The sequence below is a fragment of the Dermacentor albipictus genome, chromosome 3, assembly GCF_038994185.2.
Source record: "Dermacentor albipictus isolate Rhodes 1998 colony chromosome 3, USDA_Dalb.pri_finalv2, whole genome shotgun sequence".
NCBI lineage: Eukaryota > Metazoa > Arthropoda > Arachnida > Ixodida > Ixodidae > Dermacentor > Dermacentor albipictus.
Window position 1 is genome coordinate 30,041,940 of NC_091823.1, and position 22,084 is coordinate 30,064,023.

At 46.3% G+C, this 22,084-nt stretch overlaps 1 long non-coding RNA gene across 1 annotated transcript; it reads left to right on the forward strand.

Annotated features, from left to right (window-relative positions):
* The first annotated feature begins 539 nt into the window (after nt 1–539).
* Nucleotides 540–16,386, forward strand: LOC135909690 (uncharacterized). The gene is made up of 3 exons (XR_010566770.2): nt 540–649; nt 11,135–11,300; nt 16,117–16,386. It is a non-coding gene; the product is annotated as an uncharacterized lncRNA (long non-coding RNA).
* Nucleotides 16,387–22,084: the final 5,698 nt, after the last annotated feature.

Below are 22,084 nucleotides of genomic sequence, written 5' to 3' on the forward strand. Positions count from 1 at the left end.
GACTAATAATTATCGGGTCCCTCGGTTAACCCCCTTTCTTCTCGTTTATATATATATATATATATATATATATATATATATATATATATATATATATATATATATATATATATATACATATATATATATATATATATATATATATATATATATATATATATATATATATATATATATAACATAATCATTTGGGCCAATACGTAACGATCCGTCATAAATATAAGTAAATAAAGGGGAACAGTATGACAGGCTAGGTCGAAGGGCTTGCACCCCAACGAGAGCTGACGGCAGGCTTGGGAAACGCAGGCCGGGAACGGAAGGCGCGTGTTTATCTTACGGCACAGAAAGCGTGCGCGCTTAAGCCGGCAACGCGTATACCCGGCAGCCATCGTTCACTGACGCACGAAATTTGTTCCGCCTCGGATACACGCAGACATAGACGCACGCGCGGACGAACGAATGAAGCTGGCATTCCCTCTCCCTCTCTCTTCTCTCTCTCTCCATCGGTGCAGAAGCGTTTGTTTCGAAGCGGTGGCAGCCAGCGCGGCCCGCCGTCGCTTCCAGGCCATTTCGCGATTGCTGGAAAGCAGCGCGTCGCTTCGTGGCAGAGAACCGCTTCATCGGAGTCGTTCCTCGAGAAACGATGGAGGTGAGTGTTTCGCCGAGGCCGGAAGAAGAAAGCGTAAACGTGGAGCGCGCGCGTGCCAAAAGCAGAGCGACATTGAGACGGGTCCGCGTCGCGTCGTTGTTCCTCGACTCGGACGGGAAAGGGTGTGCCGCGTTTTAAGCGCCCGCGATGGCGTAAAGTGTGTCGTCCTCCTCCCTCGTTTTGTTTTCTTTTGCTTTTTTTTTACTTGTTGGAAGAAACGTCGGCGCTTTCTTGGGACAAATGTTCGTTTCCCATCATCAGAAAAACCGAGCGACGCTCTTCTTTCTGTTTCTTTTGTTTTCCAGCGTTTTGAATTTACCGTGAGTGCGAATCGACTTTTTTTTTTTCTTGGCCCGAGTCAACGTCTCTCCGGAATCGGTAATCTCTCCAAAAGTAAGAAATGAAGGTGACGTGTGTGCGCAAACAAAAGAATGGGAGAAGAAAGAGAAAGAAGGCGCCACTATGCCATCATGCCGGTGAGGGGCGCTGGTTGACACTCCCATGTCTAAGTGTAGTCATGGCCGCTGGATATTTCTTCTTTCTTTCTTTCTTTTTAATCCAGCGGCCATGGCGTGGTGCACTAATACACACAATACCTAATAATGTAGACGTGAAAGGGAGGGGATTCGGACCGCTGTTGGCATGGAAACTTGTCTTCTTCGTCACTTTTATATTTCCCTAATTGCTTCGCCAGTTCAATTAAATACACAGTATACGTCGTATAAGCCATTTACGCCCAACTGCTAACTGGAACGCGCAGAAGTCGAGGGCCTTGCACGGGAAGAAGTTTTTGTTGACGCTTTAGGTGCCATCTGTCTCTTGATTATCAGGGCTCATAAAACTCCCTTAAGCACATATCAGTCTGCTATCTAAAGCAAAAAAAAAATTCAACCTCTGTTTGCTTTCTTGTCGGCTTCCGAAACACTCACAAATGCACTGATTGTGCAGGAAAAGCGAAATACACGGAAGAACGCGCACACTTCCCATTGGAAGCCATTTACGAGTGAAGGAAGCAAACTAAAGTGAGGACTGCCCGTCTCCATTCTCAGTATGTGTGAAGATGCAGAACAAAGCGCAGACGGCGAGGTATCCAAACAAAGGCGATATACGGATGGTAATGCGATGGAACATTAGGTGCAACGAGGAGTGGTTGCACCACAACGACGCCCACGAAACAAACAGCGCATCTGTATATCCGGGGCTTTCCTTCGATGCGAATGAACTTTTTCAACGTAGCGAAGACAGAAAGATTGCGGACGGAAGGAGGGATGGTCACACCGTAATTATATTTCGGAGACCCGCTCAAATCCACCCCGGACTAACCCAGTTCACTGGGGAAATGCCGCGGGAAACAAGGCAGCCTCCCTATACCGTCTCACACACAGAGATCCCCACAGGGTCGGGAAAGGAATAATAAGGGAACACGCAGTGGATAACGCCCTTCCTCGCCTTCCTCGCGCGCTATCCAAACTCGCGGCCTAGCCAGGCACGGTAATGACATCTCCGGATTGAATCGGTCTCTTGGAGGAGGTGAGGGAAGGGAACGGAGGGAACAAGGGAAGGGGTCGTCCCCAACCTTTTGTATAGCAGACGGTGCCGTCATCTCTCCCGGAAGCTAACGGCGCCACGGCGAGAACCCAGAAGGAACACTCACGCGTTGTTGGGCGTGCTCTTTCTCAAGGAAGAATTGTGCGAGCTCGGTTATTTACGAAACCCTGGTTCACGCTCACACAGCCTTGTGCGGTTCGACTTTCATCTCTCGTGGCCCGTTCCCATTTGCTTGTTTCTGTTGTTCTTGTTTTTCTTTTCGTCGTCTGGGTGTTTCTGCGCCGGTAGGCTCGATTCGCCAATTTCCAACGACGTCACGGTGACGTGTGGTCCGGCCATTAAAAGAAGGGCGGCGACGGCCTGATTACTTCCGCCCAAGACGAACGCGCCATTTCGAATGTCAGAGAGTCGGAAATGCTATGCCCAATTCCGTGGTGGACGCCTTCTCGGACTCGGGGGCGCGTGATAAAATGCGGGGTACTTCGCACGCCGCGTAAGTGGGCTGTTTTCGGACAGCGCCCTAAACTGGCATGGCGTGCTAAGGAGTTCATGACTGATCAACCAGCGCAGCGCACGGCGTTCGCGTGCGCTGCACTGAGTGAGTTGTTATAACTTCGACCAAACACCTGCTCAACGTTTGTCCCAGCAGTGTGGAAGCACTCGTAAATGTGAGTGGAAAACATAGGGATTGTAGTTTGACAGAGTGGCGGGCTCGAGACGATATGCGGCCTGCTTTGTCAGAAAGGTGCCCATGTGAGTTCACTATCGGGCTGCTGCTTTCGTTATGTTGTGGACTTAGCTTGACTGCTAATGAAGCATTTATCGCTAGAGATCAACGAAATATATCGTGCAGAGAGAGATGCTGAGCTTTATTGAGTCGGTATGGCTTCCTGTGATAAACTGAACGGTTAACGATTCATTGTGAGCGTGAGTGTGCGTGCATGCGTGCGTGCGTGCGTGTGTGTGTGTGTGTGTGTGTGTGTGTGTGTGTGTAAGGTGTAAACTCCTTCTGATCCTCCCTCTCATCTTTTAGTCACCTTTCCTCTTTCCTCAGTGCAGGGTAGCCAACCGGGTTCAGCCTGACTAATCTCCCTGGCTTCTCTCTCTCTTTCTCTCTCTCTCACTCTAGATATGGCAGGTGCAGGTGCTCGAAGAGAGATATATATATAGAGAAAGAAACGAAGGCAAGGCAGGGAGTTTAAACAAAAAAGTCTGGTCGGATACCCTGCTAGGATAGAAAGGGAGAGTGTATTAAAAGGGAGAAAAGTCACAGTTTCGCAGAAAATTAGTGGGCAGCTATACGAAGTAAGGATAGTAGTTTATCAGCCATACAAAGCTGAAAACATAAGCATACTAACTAAATTAACAAGCATGGTGTCACGTGCGCACAAGCAAACTTGAACACATCTCACTCGATGACTGCGGAAACTCGCTGTCAAAACATTGGAGTGAGGAAGCGCGGCAGCAGCAGCAAGCGAAGTGACTTTCGTGCCGTTTTCGCATCAATGCGAACTAATGCGATGAAAGACAGCGCTGCGGACTTCGTCCCCGGTGCAGGTGGCTTCAAGCTACAATGTCCCAAGCGGGCGCACATGGCCGCCCGCAGTAGAACGCGCCCTTGTCCCCACCCTCCCGGCGCGCTATGTTCCCGCTTTTCTCCCTTACATGCACCAGATCGAGCTGCGATCGCGGGCTCACACTTGCATTCGCACATACAACATACGGAGCGCGGCGACAATTTTATCACCCTTAGATTTTGTACGGAACCGCACGACGACAACAACGGTTGCAATACGCCTGCAGTGTCCGAGTAATTGATATCGCAATAAAAAGAATAAAATGGCAACCGGTGCATAAAACTGAGGCAGCACACATGATTATGACAGCCTACCTGAGAGGCACGTAGACGGCAGGAAGTGAACTAGCGCTTAGGCTGCATTTGGTGCACACATTCGTTCTGAACAACGCCCAAATAATTTTTGCTCCTACAGTGGCCGGTTGTCCAGTGTCTCTAACGTGGTGCTGGGTGATAATTATGGTATACACAGTGATTACGCAAATACCAGGACAGCACATGAACTCAAACGCGCAGACAAAGGCACACTCCCCTTTCTTATCGAAGTTTTCTTACGCGCGTGATAATGGAAGTACAATGACACTCGCTAACCACTAATTATGCAGTGTAGTATACGATTAATAATGATGCCAGAAATACTACCAAGCACGAATTGCTACCATTTCTTGCGCCTTGGTTTTGTGCCCTTCAGTGCGTGACGAATAAAGTAAACCAATTACATAAAAACGTTAGTTATAGTTCAGAAATCTGCAGTGAGGGAAATGAAACAAAAGTTTTCGCTAACTTGCGAGTGGTACTGCGCATGAACCAACTGCAAAAGAGAAAGATGGAACTACACAGCCCTAGAAAACGTGTTAGCGATTCTATCCACATCGGCGAAATACACGTGCGCCAAACTTCACAAAACTGCTCCAAAGAAACTGCGACGGTATATTATTTATCCCTCGAAAAAAACGCACTTCTTTGTTATTTCTATGTGTCTAGTGCTGATTCTCGAATTGCCTCTCAAGGAATTCTTTATCGAATAAGAGTAAATGCTCGAAACAGAACCGGAGCTCACAGGAAGACAGCGCTGGAACCAATCAGATACGTGAATTGAATCCGACACATTGGTTCCCTCTCCGCTATCTATATAGCACCCACGTTTTCTAGCATGCGTTCGAGCACAGGGTACCGAGCTTGCGTTGACAGCTGGCGCTGACGCACTCGCGCTGTTAAGGAGAAGAAATAAACACAAAAACAGAGGCGTTGCGGGCGTATACTGCTTCGGTACAAAACGGGCTGGCATTTCGCGGTCACCTTTCAGTCAAACCAATTGTGCAGAGCCGCAAGGTAAACAGACACGTGTTTGACAAAGCCCAAATACAACTGGCAGGAAAGCGACGCGGTCTCATCAGCGCAGAGTGGGTGAAGCGCGGCACACGAGAAGTCGTCGCAGGGCCGGCCGGACCACTGTCCCATAACCTCGCCTTAGCAACTGCGTGCAGTACAGCCAAAGCTTTGCGTCAGTTCGTTCCGAATGACGAATGAGAACTAGAGGAAGGAGGACTCCACCGTTGTGCGCCGATAACCCTTCCGGGCTGCGACACCGGTTCACCGGGAAGACACCGGGAAGATCACCGATGAATTAGCGGTGTACATTTGACGATCCCTTCATTCTCAAGACCCGCTGCTTGCCGTTGTTTCCAAGAAACTGCTTTCATTAATTAGCAAATGCGCCTCTCTACACTGCACTTTGCCCAAGTAATGTCGACACCGGACATGATTTAAACGAGGAAGAACGCTAACTGCGGACCCTGGGGATTGTCTCTTGCGCATGCTTTCATCACGAGAGCCACGTCCATATTTTCTGTGTTATCACAAGAAAACTCTGCTCGTACACGCTCATTGCAAACTTGAACTGTGCCACCATTATAGATGGACATGGTGCCTCGCAGGAAAGCTTCTCTCGCAATCATCGAAAATGTTTATTGGATGACGGAAACAGCACAGCCTTCGTTCCACTGCACGGGAGTCGGTGGGATGGAGTGCTGCTGTCCGTGTTGTTGGTCAGTCCGCGGCCATCTATAGTGGCGACGCCATCGCTGTGTGAGCGCAAAAGAAAAGAGAGACAGACAGGCCGCTTCGGAATTCCGCGAATTGATTGGCCGTCATTGATCCGGACAGAGCGTCACATCGCGGTCGATGTGCGTGGCGCCGAAACCGCGCGCACACACACATGGGACGGCGATCCTATCTGGTTTTGTCGAGCTAGAAGAGGACGAGGAGTCGTTGTCGTCGTGGTCTCCAAAGAAAGAAAGAAAAGAGAATGAATGTAACCGGAAGGATGCGAGGGCGTGCCTGGAATGCGATCCCCGATGACCGCGCAGAGTGCACTGGCTCTGCGAGGGGGTGCAACGCGGTGCAGCCTGCAGGTTGCGGCTCTGGCGATGTGAGGCCTTCCTTGTTCGCCCGAGGAGACGAATTAAGGAGATCGAACAGAACTATGCTTGGCGAGGAAGGTGCGGTAGAGGAAAACGAAGCTGTGCGTATAGTTTGCCGTCCACTTTGTTGCCAAGCAGCTGGCGTTCACTGCGCTCTTGTCGAATCGAAAAGCATCCGTTACAGAACGGCTCACGCTGTCGGAGAAAGAGGAAAGAGTCGGTTGGCAGAAAATTTTCTTCCGCAACGTTGAGTGCAACGGTAGATGCTCTTTTTTGTACATTTATGTAGCCACATTTTACGTTTTTCTTTTCCCTAACCATATAATGATCAATAAGATTCGTCAACGCAATATGAATATACCCTCGTCTAACAGGCGGCAATCGGATTCACTACACGGGGCCCATCGGAGAGGTTCTTGCTCTACCGATGCTTTTCTGTTTCAATTGACGAATTCTTCAAGCGGCCATCTGACATTTGTCACTTTTATTAGTCTGCGCTCTAAACAGAAGGCAGTATTAACTCAGCGGCATTCGTGTATGTGCCATCGTATATGTGGTGATGTGGAGAAAGTGGAAATGTCAGATATATTGAGAACGGAAAGACAGGAGCCTGTATTCACATGAAACTCTGACCCTAGAATTCTTCATTTATATGGTGTTCAGGAAATGTCAGCCCCTTTAATTGGCTCCGTCTACTTCTTTTCAGACAGAGATGAGCAAACATTGAAGTCCACAGATATCAGAAATAAATAAGTTAAATGCACTAAAACTGAACTGAAAAGTCAACTCCGAACCACAGCAACATAATGTCCCTTCACACGAGTACACTAATGTGAACTCAAAGTACGGTCACAAAACTATACTAGATTTGTTCGTAAGAGAAAATTTCAGACAATCCTAATGCTGGACATATAATTAGAGAACGGGACAGGGCCAATAGCAAAGAGCATATACTAACGAAAAGCTTTATGAATTTGGCCGAACATTTATTGTACAGAATGATGGCTATATTTTATCCCAATTTGCTGCATGAAAGAGGAGCCACGTCACCATGGCTCCTCTTCATGCATTAGGCGGCGTCAACAATAGCATCAGCATTATCAGCACTAGGCGTCGTCAAATTCTGTATTTTTCATCTTCAACATTTCCATGGAAGGTGGACCAGTCATTGAAAATCGCTAGAATTTAGTGACTGATTTTCTTAATCACCACGAAAAGCAATTACGAGCTTCCGACTTCTCGGTACGCGCAGATAATCCTACGTTATCTTGAGATGAACCACCGGCACCTTTTGAAGACACTGAAATACTTAGCGTGGAAGTTTGGGCTTGTTGGTGATTCACGGGAAAAAACACACAGCGCAAGAAAGGCGGGGACACGAGAGAGTGACACGCACGCAGCTGCGCTGTGTCTCTCGTGCCCCTCTCTCTCATGCCCCTGTCTTTGTTGCGCTGTGTCCTTTTTTCAATACTGAGATAACTTAAATGCAACAACAAAAGGTAATGCAAAGCTCTGAACAAAGCTAGGAGGCCCCGCCGGAACTAATAAGAAGATTGCGTGCAGCAATTCACACGTGCGGCCCTCAGCGCCACCCGTTTGCAAGAGGGACCTGCGGGACACGAGCCCGTCGGGGAGCGCGGCGAGAAATGGCCTTCACTTAATGGCAACGAATTCTAACGCAATGCGCCGTTGTAGGCACGAGCAAGTCCTAGGTGGAGATCAAATAAAGTGTCTCAGTCAACACACAGAGCATGGATGCTCACGGCCGTGAGCTGCGGTGCGGTGCACAAGGTGAGCCCGACTGAAAACCGGTGCAGTGCTTAATGTAAATGTTCTAGAGCTGTAGCATGGATTTGGCTCGACCCCAAACTTGTTGCCTCTTAAAAATTACCGGCTTACCAGAACCGAGGTTTGCTGTAGGAAGCAAAGCTGGTAGCGACATGTTGTGACGCTTTCTCTAACTGCAAGGCGCTCGAAAGATGTTTGTGTTGCGTGAATGTTATCATCGAAGGAAAACCATGAAATGACTGCTGGTTGACGATTAAGCCGTTATAATGGTTTACACCAGCAGTTAAGTAGAGGTTGACTTATTTGTATTTGTTTTTATCTTGCATTGTATATTATTTTCACTGTTTCAAAATACCCCGTGATGTAAAGTCTTTCAAATTGTTTTGGGACTGTATCCCTTTGCCTGCTGTCTGTGTGGTCCCCAGGTCCATTCACGTTGTCTATGACAACTTTTTTTTTGCCTGGAGGATCGCCAACATTGTGTTGTAAATAAACTGAACTGAACAGAACTGAGCTTATTAGGTACTGCAGTATTAGCTTTTTGAGGTTTCCGATTAAGCTCTACGTCACAAGATGTCGCAAACAGCGTTTTAGCTATTGCATGACTCTCTGTTAACTCGGGATTCCGCAGATACTAATACGTTTACGGAGCAGCTAAAGCTCGCTATTATATACTCTCTTACCGAAAGCCGTATTGGCGCAGTGAATAGAATTCTCGACGAAAGGTTAGCAAGGAGGTTGGTTTCGATGCCAAGTTGGATATCTCTCTTTACGTTACATTGTTCGGAGCCTAAATTAGTTACGCAAGCAGGGAAGCACTAACCAAGGGCTCATGGAACACAGCCAAAGCTGCGAGCCACCTCCTTTAAGCACGTGCCTATGATTAACCGAAGCCTGGGAAAGATAGATGAAAGTTTTTTTTTTTCCTTAAAGGCAAGTTTTGACAGTCTATCGTGGGTGTTCCAACCTATACGAATACACCGCCATGTCTCTCTGCACCAAATCACGAAGACGACGATGAGACGGTGCTGAGGAAAACAAGAAAATGGAACGTCGTGCGCCCTCGCTTGATAAGGTGCTTTTATTGCTAGCGCACGCAGCGTTCAAGCTGCCTCTTTTGTCACGTCGTTACAAAGTTGCTTTTCAGGAGCTATTTGAGCTGACGGTCGTAGACGACATTGCGGTGGACAGGACGTCCCTCCTAACCACACTGAATCGTTCACACATAGCAGCGACCAAACTGAGCAGCTCACCGATCCAAACTTGTCGCGTTGTGGTTAGTACAGGATTTATCCATAACCGGAAGCTAACGGTGACTCGTTCTAATGGCTCCCGCGTGCAATAGGAATAGCGTCAGTGACTCGTCTGTGTGTAGTGCTCTGAAGGGCTGGCGTGACCACCAAGCCGATGCGAAAACAGTGGAGTTACGTGTACAGTCTGTATTCACCAATAGTAAAGCGGATATCTCCGCTGTTTTATTTGCCTTGCGCAATAATTCCAAAATACAAACGTGTGCAGAATGCATGACAACTGCGAAATGTGATCACCGAGGCCGCTAAAAACTCTCGAACCTTACTACCACAGAAAGCGAGCGCTCACGATCCAAGTGTACTTGCGCGAAGCGAAGATTCGCGCAGAAACTCGAAGCATGAACTGGCGCAAAAAAATTATCGTGACCGCGACGCAAGAGATAAACGCACCGCACTTCGAGCATTGACCATGTTGACGTGAATGCTCTAGTATACAACGTTACTTTTTTTTCTTTTCTTATTTTTTTATGGCGTTATCCTAACGCGATGCGCCAGAGTTTATATCTGCCTATTGGATTACACGCGACAGCCATACGGCGACATGTGTTGCGGGTCTAAGGTTGAACTAGACCCGCCTGTTTACAGGGGTGCCTTCTGCCCCCTCAAGGGCGGGAAGCGGGGTGGGGGGGGGGGGAGGGGATGAGGAGCACCTGCAAACATCTCTCCACTATGCATACTAGATATCAGCTCATATGCACAAGGCACTTCGTGCGCTGAGCTGTTCTTCGTATTACAGGCGCTGGCGAACCACGGTGGCAAGGATATTATCAGAGAATTTGGCCTGCTGATGACGATAGTTCTGACGAACTAAGAGCATTTCAAAGTAAATCAGTGGTTCGTGAGACCATTGGAGAAATTCGCTTAAATCAATTTCTCCTTCCAACGTATACTGAAACGGTTAACTTCTGGTTTTCAGTTCTACTGCTGCTCGTATTGACATCTCTGTTATAAGTGCGTATTAAACACGTAACTGGGCGTTAAAATATGTTCCTATACGCAGCTTACTGCCCTATAACAGCGCATTTGAAGCTTAAGTGCAGCAAAACATGCAGGAGCCCTCACGTGAGCTTTTTTCAACGTCTAAAGGTGGCCCGTTCCTTACTTATCTTTTCATACTTGAAGCTCCTACAAATTCCTATTGCATGAGTGGGCTTTAGCAGAAAAATAAAAACGTAATCTATGAAAGAAATACAGAGTGTTTCAGCGAACACTTTCAACAATTTTTGAAGGTGTGGAAAATAGCGCAATTCTATTTGATAAGCTGGTCTTCTCGAAGAGGCGGACATTACTTCCACAAAAAATTTGCGATGCTTTGTTATGAGCCGCTCAATATTGTTATTCCATTCCCTTATGAACCTGCAAAAATTTACATGATGCTGCTGCTGGAAAAATATTCTCGAAGTGTAAAATCAGGTGCATAACTTCGTGCATGCCTCATACGCTTAGGCTTGACACATCTTGTCGTAGTACATATGAAGGTAGGCTGCAAAAAAAAATTTTGAAACGCTGCAATTTATCTGAAAAACTGCAATAGTCCTGAAAAGGTTACAGTGACGTTTCACTTCGCGAACTCGGGTTACGCGCATACATTTTTGTGCTTTACGCGTAGAATGTTTTAAAAATGCCTTTATAGCGTGAATGTGGCAGTCTTTTTGAGACTTATTTTTTCTATTTTGTAAGATTTATGTCCGTTTTTCGATTTTTATAAAGTTTAAAGTGTCATTACGAAAGATGATAAGGCACTGTAAAAATTGCACATTCTTTATTATTTCAAGCAATTTGGTAATGTACTATTCACACTATTCATTTTCCCCTCCTTCTCCTGCTTCCTCTTCTGGAGTTTCCTGGGCACGCCAAGCCCGCGCCTTTTGCCGGACTCGTGCAGCTCGTGCCCGGCGCTTGAATACTACATCAGGGTCGGTAGACTCGGGCTCGGCCTGCCACCGCTTGCGTCGCTGCTCCGTGGTTCTCGCTCGGTGCTCGGCCTCTCGATCACGACAAACCTGGTACGTCCAACGCGCACACAGAACCCGTAGCAACTGCCAGAAAAGCTCAAACCAGCGCGTCTCCGCCTACCCTCCTCCTCCTCCGCGGCACTTCGCCTCCTTTCTCCTTGCCCGCTTCGCTCAACGGCTCCTAGACTCAATGTCACCGATTTCAAAGAAAGGGACTGTACTATACGCTGCGCGTAATAAACGATGGAGTTTAGCTTGACTGCGGAATGCTACTTGTTGCACACGACGTAAAATATAGTTGGGAGGAATCCGTGCGACACTAAATCCTCATCGCACGGATTCCCCCCTTTGATAAAATTAGCAATGCGAATGACATAGCATATTTTTGGAAGAAATTTGCACGCGTTTATGATAGTTGGAGATCAAATTAACCGCTTTTCGTTGCGCGATTTCAAGCACGTTGATACCACTACCGATGAATAGGAACCTGTTACATTCACGTATTCCAGAAACAACCTGCAAAGTTTGACTTGTGCTTAAACTTTGTTGTAAGGTAAATAGTGGCGTAGCATCGGCTTAAAGATAAAAAAAAAAAACTTGTTCCTCACCTGCGGAATTAGGCTGCGTAGTACGCCTGTGTGACTAGCATTGGATGCCAACTAAATATTGAGCCGGAAATCTCTAGTGCAGCATTTTTTTTTATTTTCATAGTGTTGTGAGGTCCACGTTGAAGAAACTCAATCTCTCGCGTGCTCACTCGTTCAGTCAATGAATGAATGAATCAATCAATCAATCAATCAATCAATCAATCAATCAATCAATCAATCAATCAATCAATCAATCAATCAATCAATCAATCAATCAATCAATCAATCAATCAACACTGCAAAATCAATGTTTGTGTAACACGGAAACCACAAAAACGCATTGACAGATCGGCATCCCAAAACCCTCTTTGGCCAATTAAGAGACACCATAGCGAAGTGTTCCGGATTAGTTCAGGCAGTTATCGATTCTTTAAACGTGACGCTAAGTTTAGGCTAGTAAGTAATTAGTTTTGACGGATAAGTTATCATTTTCGCTCATTACTCTAGAGAAGGCTGTTTATTGCTGGAAAAAGACAGAGAAACCTTCATTCTCCAGAATTTTGCGCGAAACCTGAGCCTGGTGCGTCAGAGTGACGTGACCGACTGCAAAATTATATGGCCCATTTTGTCACAAGAAAAGTGCTTGAAACTACCTATAGGTTTAGTTCGTGGTTCTATGAGAATGATACATCAAGGGTCTTTTTTACCGATCAACAATTATCTACTCTCCGGTAGACATTGCCCGAATCCATGACGTCACGCCCTGGTGCCGAAACCTAAGGACAGCGTCTCCACCAACCTTTCGGTTCTTGGTCTTTTATGGCTCAGGCGTGCTCTCACAGTAACAGTGCCCACTATGCTGTTGCAATAACATCAGTTACTCATACAACCTAAGTTAATATTGTTAATCAGTGTTTATTTCAAGTGTTCCTTTTTCTGAAAGTGTTTCTTTCAAGCGCGTATATTTGTTCTTGCATCCAACCTTCATCGGAATATGGTTATAGCGACTTGCAATGGCATTCATGACCTCATGCGCAACAAAAGAAAAAAAATTAGAGGACGCTTAAGCTCCGCCTTTAAGAGTGGAACGCGATAGCACTCAAACATTCCTGACTGCTTGTCACGCTTCCCGGCTACCGCAGTCTTTTTGCGGATGCGCGGAAGCGAGCGCCACCTGGATGGTGTTGTCGGAATGAACTCAGCGGGCCAGGCCACTCTATAAATCGTAGAAACGCTGGAAAAGGTGTTTGAGTATACGCATAACAGAATTATACTTTCTGGTATATTTAAATTACAATCCCACGCTATCATGTCTATACAGGTTGTGCATAGGTCGTACTTTACCTCGGCGTTCGTTTCAATAAGTCAACATTTGCCAGTAGAGGTTCGCGTTGTCCCTTTTCTTTCGTCCCGCGGGTTCTTTGCAGTAACTTCAGAAATCGTACTTTACGATTTTTCTGACGCATTTTACTTTGAGGCATTTAATTTTTTCAGTAACGCCTTTGCACCCCGCGGAGCGCCTGCGTTGTTGTGGTTCGGAATCATTTTTACGAAACGACGCCCGATGCCAGCACCGAATATTTTTTTTTTTTCCGGCACGGGGCCCTTAGCTGTATCGCGTTAAAGCGCCGTAGCCACTGACCCCTTAATTGCGGGTCAAAACGCAGTTAGAGCTGGGGGAAATCTTCCCTGTTCATTCAAGCGAACTCCGGTTTTCCCAGAACCCCGAGCGCGTCCTGTGCGGCGCTCGTTTCTGCAGTGGCCGCCCGGCAGCGGAACGGAAGCCACGCCTCTTCCGCCGCGCTGTCGTCATGACGAATTCTCGCGAGCCTCTCGGGCTGCCGCGTCTTCGCGCCGGAACGAGCGTGTGCATACATACCTGCTGTTCTGAGTGGAGTCGGCTTTTCCGGTTGACGAATACTAGGGAGAGTTGTGTACGGTTGCTGCTACTGCCTTCGCACGCTTCAGGACAGATTATTAAAGCGGAAAGCCTTAAATGCCTCATTAGACGGTGGCCTCGAAAACGCGGCGTGTGGCGCAGAAAGTCAAGTGAGCACGCCTATCGCTCGTGCCACTGAACACTGCTTGCGCGTTCGTCGTCGTCTTCTCCTACACCTGGCTCCGACTTCGCTCACCACGCAAAGAGAGAGAGAGAGAGAGAGAGAGAGAGAGAGAGAGAGCAATGCTAACTAAGATAGGGTTACTTCAGGCACTCGAACCAACGACCTCGAGTCGAGCCCTCGAGCTTATGTGGGAGTCGAACACACGACCTTTAGTGTTGAGGCGAAGTTAATTAAGGTACAGTTAGTCAATATAGAGTAGCAAATTAAGGCACTCGAACCACCACCTTTGGTGGGAGTCGATCCCACGATATTTGGAGATAATTGGGGCAATGTTAATTAAGGTACAGTTAATAAGGGCGGCGTCAATTACGCCACTCGAACCCATGACCTTTGGTAGGACGAAACAAGTAATAACTAACAACGCGCTCGAGTGAGAACGTCTGGTAATTTAATGAATGTCTTTTGAACGTGCAGGCTTTAGCCTTCACCCTCTTTGGCGTATGTTAAAGTGACTGTCAAGTTTAGAGTGTTGTTGTACAACGATGTATGCAGTGGTGTCCTTTATGTTCTTCCATGTTAATTGATCCCCTACTCAACTGTGTGCTTCGACCTTCCATCCATATTAGTATAAAGATAATTAATTCAACAAAGCTCATATATTATCACTATACGTGTAAACATATGCACAAACATCACAAATAGAACGAACAGCGGGCTAGCAATTTTCTCATAAAATGGACACCATGCTTATCCGCTTCCAGAGGAGAGAGAAAAAGAAAGAAAGAAAGAAAGAAAGAAAGAAAGAAAGAAAGAAGGAAAGAAGGAAAGAAAGAAAGAAAGAAAGCGATAAAGCAAGAAAAAGAAGAGAGAGAGAGAGGAATAACGAACACATCACACAGCCACAGGCAGATTACCAGTGCTGCAGGCGATAGTCTAATCCTGTTGTTGACAAAATGTCCCGATACAGCTTTGTGAGCCTCATATCGAGTTGATGCACGACCCTTCGGAAACAATACATCATTAAGCGCAGTTGGTGCAAAGTTAAGTTGTTGAAATTCGCCCAGCAGCACACAGCGACAACTGCGGAACGTAGGACATTCTAAGAATAAGGGCTCAAGCCTTTCGCTGGAGTCTCCACCAGCCAGGCACGAAGGGCTCGGCTCACGTCCTTGTCGTTTAAAGTGGTGCGCAACATTTACACACCCAATTCCTGAGCAACAGAGACCTATACTGGGGCGAGTCCGAGTACGACCAGTGATTGGCGCAGGGTACGATACCGCGGCTACTCTTTCATCGGACTGCAAACGCTGCATGTGGTGCCGTTATACGCAGCCCTGTTTCGTCGAATGTGCGTAGATTCTAATCTGCGAAATCAACGTTGTGTGCTGACACCGACAAAGCATAAGCAGCACCGTTTCCTGAAATACCAATTTCTGATCGCATCCGCTTAAACACTACTGTTCTTCCCGTGGTTAAACAAAGGTTAAAGACTGCGAAGTGCAGCCAACATCTTTACAGCGGCGTAAGTATCAATTAGATGCTGGCTGAACTGTGTGTCGTGGTAGCCTTATCTTTATAAACATTGGATTTCCCTTTTTTTTGTAGAGCAGACTGAGATAGATTAGTAGGAATAGTTTCTGCCTTAGTATCCGCCCACCAGCGCAACACAACGAAACGTTTTCTCGTGGTTTGTCCCACGGCATATAATTGTTAAGTAAATTTGTACAGTGCTCCGCGAGGAGGTTGCATAAGTGACTTTTGGAACATATAAACCGTAATTAACTGTTCGTAGGCTGGCCTGTTTTTATCCCCGTACCTCTATGCACTTTTGTAGCGAAGCTGTTTATGCGACTTTAAGCGGACAAAAGCTTTAAATGGCTGCTTTCACGGTTTTCTAAAAAGAAAAAAAAAGAAAGAAAGAAAGGACCTAGTTAATTCACGAAGTGTATATTTTGAGTAAACATAAGGAGTTAAAGTGCGATTTACAGGCACATCTTAAAGTGTTTGTGTTGATTAGCGGTTAAATTAAGACTGCTAAACCCTTAATTTTAGCCCGTTCAGAGGCGTTATATGAAACGCCTTACAAAGTTCATCAAACGTTACAAGTTCATCAATGCGTCAATCCCCTATGATTATACGCTGTTTCTCTTTTTTTTTCTTTTTCAACAGCCACACTGACCTCAATTATGTATGTTTCGTCTGTGTTTCGTCTCGCAGTGTGAACAACCGAGCAATACAGCGAAAACGATTACAGCAAGGACTTGGACAGCTCTCAGCGGCGTCGTTTAGTGCTGATCCAGTGACGATGTGTTCAACTTTTATTTTCTCTGACTTTCGGAAGAGCGTAAGTGTTTCTTAATGTTTTTTTAGCCGAATGCTGGACACACTTCTTCCGGCCCCGATAATTTCTTTAATGTTTCAGATTGAGCCTACAGTTACAGCTCAGTACGTCTGAAAGAAAATAATAAAAGCATTTTTAGCAACAAAGTGTACCAGTTCAGAAGATCACGTGGAGGTTCTTCTCCATTCCTAATCTCCTCCACCAGCAACGGTCGGCGAACACTGAAGCAGCGGGCCCAATCAAGCTTGACTTTAAAGGGGAGAGTCCGCCATCGTTTTCAGCCTCAAAAAGAAAGAAAGAAAGAGAACAAAAAGAAATGAGAGGAAATTGGACCAAACGCGCGGTTGTTTAGCTCGTAAAATCCACATTTCCTCCAAAGTTTTGAAGCGCTCGCAGAAGCAGAAAACTGCTGCGGCCATCCAGGGTCGAGCCGACATGACACGGAAGAACGGCAACGTCTCCGCCGAGGAAAAAAAAAAGAAAGAGAAAAAGGAAGGACGGAATAAACTATAAAGACAAGCTGATAGGAAGTCATCCTGCAGGCGGCTATAAGGCTCACTCCGTCACACGTCACATTGGTCTTGTGTGCCCGATCGAAGCAGCCCCGCTCCCGCGAGTTGTCCTTCGGCTAAAAAGCTTTCTCAAGTTCCAGCGGCTCCCTTTGACTCTTTTCGAGAGCGGGAGATCAGGGGAGTCCCTCGCTCGGCTGGAGAACGGCAGTATTGGAAGAATACGGAAGCGATTCGGAGACGACTGCCTAAAAGCTTCTTTCCGCGTCCCCATCGATGGCGACTGCTGAGCAGAAGGTTAGGGCAAGGGAGAGAGAGAGAGAGATTACTTGAGGATGCATTATAGAACAGGTCGCAGTAAGGAACGGCATAGAGGTGAGGGAGGTTACGATTGCCAAGAAGACGCGATAACGTGCAGAGAAACAGTTGTAACCAGAAACTCCGCAGGACAAATGCACGCGGACCGCTACACACGGGAAGGAGCTGAGAAAGCAGTTTCCAATCAAAGGTACTCTTAAAGGTACTCGACGAGGCCTTTCTTTTCAGGCGGCATGAAGAGAAAAGAATCGGTCTCTATGTTCTCTTTCTTTACCTTCTTTTTTTTGTCTTATTAGCTCTCTGTCCAGGTCTTCAAAGAGAGTGTCGCTTGGGCCTTTGAGGCGGCATTAAGAGGAATTGAAAACAGGGCTGGGGCAGAAATGCTAAAAACAAGCGCGTCGAAAACTGCTGCCGGTAAAAGCTGTACAACGGTATGATGTTTACGTCGGTCAGTAAAGATGAGCGCGATGAGAGCCGTGACGCAAATTTACGAAGTCACTCGTATGTGTAAGAAAGTTCATAAAGATTGCTGTCAGCCGATGGTGACAGCGACGGCACCAGAGTCTTACAACGTGTTCAAGAGATACCAAAATTTTCTAAGATGTGCTCGTAATTGTTTCTTCACCTTCTCACGGTATAGCCTTGCCTGCATTGTCAACGTCATTTCATTTCATTTCCTTTCCTGTATTTTCCTTCAGGACCCAGATCCTGGGCGTTATATAGGAGCGGGGAGGGGGTAAGCGCAAGATATTGGTTTAAAGCAACTTGTAAGAACAGAAAAAAAAATACTACTGCTAACACCAATAACATTAAGCATGACGTCTAGTAGTGTAAAGCTGGGGCCCTGTACCAGTAGTTGCCTCTAAGCACAGGTCGTACTGGGAGGCTAAGCTCAACGATTCAAGGACATGACAAAATCGTACCGCTCTTATTTATCTTAATTACAGCGAACGAGAAACCGAGTCTCTCCTACTTAAGAAACAGTAACAAACATCTCGAGTCATAACGAAGGATTCTGTTGATTGCCTCCTCTGAAAAAGTTTTAGTAAGAATGTTTAATGCGACAGAGGCGCTCAGCTCGTTGCGAACCACTGGTTAGTCTGCCCACACATGACGCCAGAATGACCACGCTAATAGTGACGCGGTCCCAATTAATTGACTTATCCGGTGTCACCGCCGCCTCGCTTATATAGTGCCGTATAGTTTGCAGCAATATCGTTTACATTCGTCGACTTGTTTTGATTTTTGTTCTGTTATTGGGTGAGCCAATAGAAAAGCGTTCGCCTAAAGCGAGCTTCACAGAAAACCTCCGCGGGAGACCATTTGGCCGCCCCGAACGCTCTCGCGTTCAAAAAAAAAAAAAAAAACAGAGAGAGAGAGAGAAAAAAAGAAAAGAAAGCCCTGTGGGCGATGTGGAAAGCTCATTGACGACATACTTCCCAGAAAGGGCGCCGAAATTTTACGCAACCGGTTTCCCTATGAGACAAATTATACTTAGCTTCGGCTGAATTAATAACACTAGGAGTCAGCTGTCGCGCCACGGAGGGGCCAAAGCGATGGGCTAGGAAGCAGCGTCGTCACCGGCTGCAGCCTTGCTCAACGTCACCGTGATATAGTGCAGCTCCGGCGATGTGACACCCGCGAATCCATCGAGGTCATCGCCGCCGGAACGCGGAGGGTCCGAGCCTTGGAAGGAAGCCAAGTGCGCCTCTGCAGGATGCGGCTTATTGTTGCAGCGACTGATTACTGCGCGACGGCTCCCCGTCGTTAAAGCTATGGAGATGGTTACTTGGCTCGTCGTATTTCTTGCATTATTCATTATTTTCTGTCATGACCGCCTTTGTACGGTGTAGAGAAGCTCCACGGCGGAATTAGTAAAGCTTGCTTTTTTTTTCGTTTTAGTAAAAGGAGTGATAGAGTCATAAGGGCACTTTTTGGTTACAGAAAGAAAAAAAAATAAATCAACGGAATAAATCAAGTACATTGGCATGCCCCGTAGAAGTACAACAGGAGCAATTCAGTAATAAATAAATAAATAAATAAATAAATAAATAAATAAATAAATAAATAAATAAATAAATAAATAAATAAATAAATAAATAAATAAAATGAGCTGCCAATAATACATGTTGTAGGGGAAAGGGGATAAAAGGGCAAATGGGCGGAGAGTAAGGAGAACTGGAAGAGCAGCAGATGCCGTACATGCTGTAGTCACTTTCTTGTATATTCTTTGTCTATTAACGAGAGAGATAGGTGATTTGAGGCAATAGGAATGGAAGCAAAAAGGAGACCAAATAAATCAAAATGCCCGGTAAGCACCATAGGAGCGCAACATTCGTAATTACGCTAAAACAAAGGAAATATAGTTGACTGTAATTAGTGTCAATAATTACATAAAAACTGGGGAGGAGAAGATGGAGGTATGAACAAATACAAAAGCTGTAACCTGAGCTTTGCTGCATTTCGATGGTTGTACTTAGAATTTAAAAAAAAAATTCTCACTGTCGTAAATCAGTAGCTGCGTTGACCTTATTCCGATGAGAGGAGAATGCAAAAACACTCGTGCATGGAAATTTAAGCTCATCTTAATGAAGTGTACCTTGTGAGAACTAATCGGTAGCCCACAGACCTTTCACTCTGAAAAAAATATATATTTGGACCATGGCCAACACCAGAGCTAAAGAAAAAAAAAGAATACCTAGCTTTTTAAACTGCTTGGGAAAGAAACTAATGCACTAGGTCATTATTAAATGTATAGTGGTCGACCCCACTATTACATTTTCTTAGACTGAGCAGATGTTGTATAATTTGTTATATGTGTGTTGCTCCCGTCTGGCGTTGTTGTTTTATGTGTCCTGCTGTGTAAACGTGAACTGACGTTATATGCATGTTTTCAGTCTTTTGTGCATTTTCATTCGTTTACGAAACTCTGTGTGCGTTTAATATCCTTTTTTAGTTGCTTCCGTGGATAAAACATTTCAAGTGTTAGTATTATTTCACGGTCACTAGTGCTTATCACCTTCTCGCGCTTTTGTTTTGCTTGGCCTGCGAAATTGAGTAGCCGGCGCCAATGACGGTGCCAACATCTCCTTCCAGTACATATAAATAAAGAAAAAGAACCAAGGTATTTCAAGAGAGTGTCGGTACCAGCCAGCTTGCGAATTTTGGGTGTAAAGCGCTATAGTTTAATTTTGATCTTCTCCTCCAACTGCTGCTCTCGGTTGGCTGATCTACCTCGATCCCTTTTTCGGTGGCTGGCAGCAACTCGTTCTCCGGACCCCGCTGCTCGTCGTCATATCAAAATTTTCCACGCAATCCTTGCGTGGTGTAAAAAGTCGCCATCCAAGAAACGAACACTAGTGTCATTAAGCATTACGTCAATGCATGCTCGATTGATTTCCCTAGGGGGGATTTCTGAACGTATTCAACATGCCGCGGGCTCCAAAAGTCAGGTACGGTAATAACTTCAGTCCAGTTCTTTCTTATTGCAGAGATTGTCAATATTCCTTTCATTCTATTGTATTTTCCTTCTCCAAGAACCCATGTATGTTGTCTTTTTGAAGGGAATGAACCAGGTGCAAATCGACGCTATCCTCGTCATTTTTGTACAAGCCGTTTTCGCTCTGGTATTTGTGATCGTTCCTTTATCCGGGCCACTTGAAAGATGAAGCAGCTCTCGGCTTCGCTTGTTTCCTTCTCTCCCAGTCTCTCCGCCTCACCTCCTCTCGTTCCCTTTCCTTTCTTCCTCTTTAGCGGTCTGGTTCCAACTGAACGAGTGAACTCGAAGAAAGATGTCCCGGATGGCCGCGCGGCGAGCACTCGAAAAACGGTGTTGGTGGCCACCGACCCACCATTTTTCACACTCGGCGGTGCTATCTGAACGGTCTCCGTACGCGCGTTGCATGTGGCGAGTGAGGGGATCATCGACAGCAACCCTCTCACCTCCCTCCTCTCCCCCTCCTCAGTTCGCGCTTCCGTTTTTGCACCGCTTTCTCGGCCAGCTGATCTTTGGTGCTTGGACCGGGGAAGCGTCGCCTCGGCTCGAATACCCACCACAGCTAGCGTCTCTCCCCTTTCACTTCCTCACTTTTCTTCACCGACCTTTTCTGCATCTCCGCTTCCTTCCTATTCCACGGTGTCACACATTGCCATTTCCAGTTTCGACTGATCTCGTAGCCACGAATGCCGGGTCGCCTGCCTTTCTCTCTTTTTGCCGTTTGTCATTGCGTTGCGCTATAGCGTTCCTGGGGCCTGTCTTAGCGCTTTTTCGTTGTTCTCGGGAGTATAGCTTCAATCTTGAAAAACGCCGGTGACAGAGGAGAAGAAATTCGCAAGCACTTGCCCCTTTTTAAGTCACGTTTAGGCGCGAAAGTTTGTACGCCCCTTTGCCAACAGGCCCCAAGGCACGATGTGTGAAATTCAGCCATTTCGAGGTGTAATCGCATTAGCGTGCCACTGACATGTTTGATAAGATAGAGGGATATAGATATACAGCACATAGTGAGCTTGCTGAACATGGTGGCCTGACGCCGTAAATGGACAGTTTGGCTCGAAAGAAATCGGCACTCCGCATCAAATAATGGAAGGTCGAGCGCTATGAGGAAAGAATGTATGTAGATGATAGAAGTGCGATGAAATAAATTTATGCTGCGTTATAATGTGAAAATTATGTCGACAAGCTTCGCCATGCAGCTTAGTAGGCATTGGTTTGAGCTATAGGAGGGTTACCAGTTGTATTTTCACAGTACTCACTATATACGCACTGCTCTTTACCTGTATGCACTGCATTGTTTGAGAGCATGCAATGCGTTATTTTTCGCGTTAATACGGTATGTACTATTTGCTGCAAGGTGTTTGGCATTTTGTTGAAGCTCGCCTTAATCTGACATGTGAGCTGATGCAGTGTTCTCACTGTTCCGACCGAGGTTCCAAGGTTCCCTGGCAGCCCGAACACATTTCCGGGTCCATACTGAGCTTTATTGACCTACGCAATCTCAAGAGAAGACGATTTTGAGTC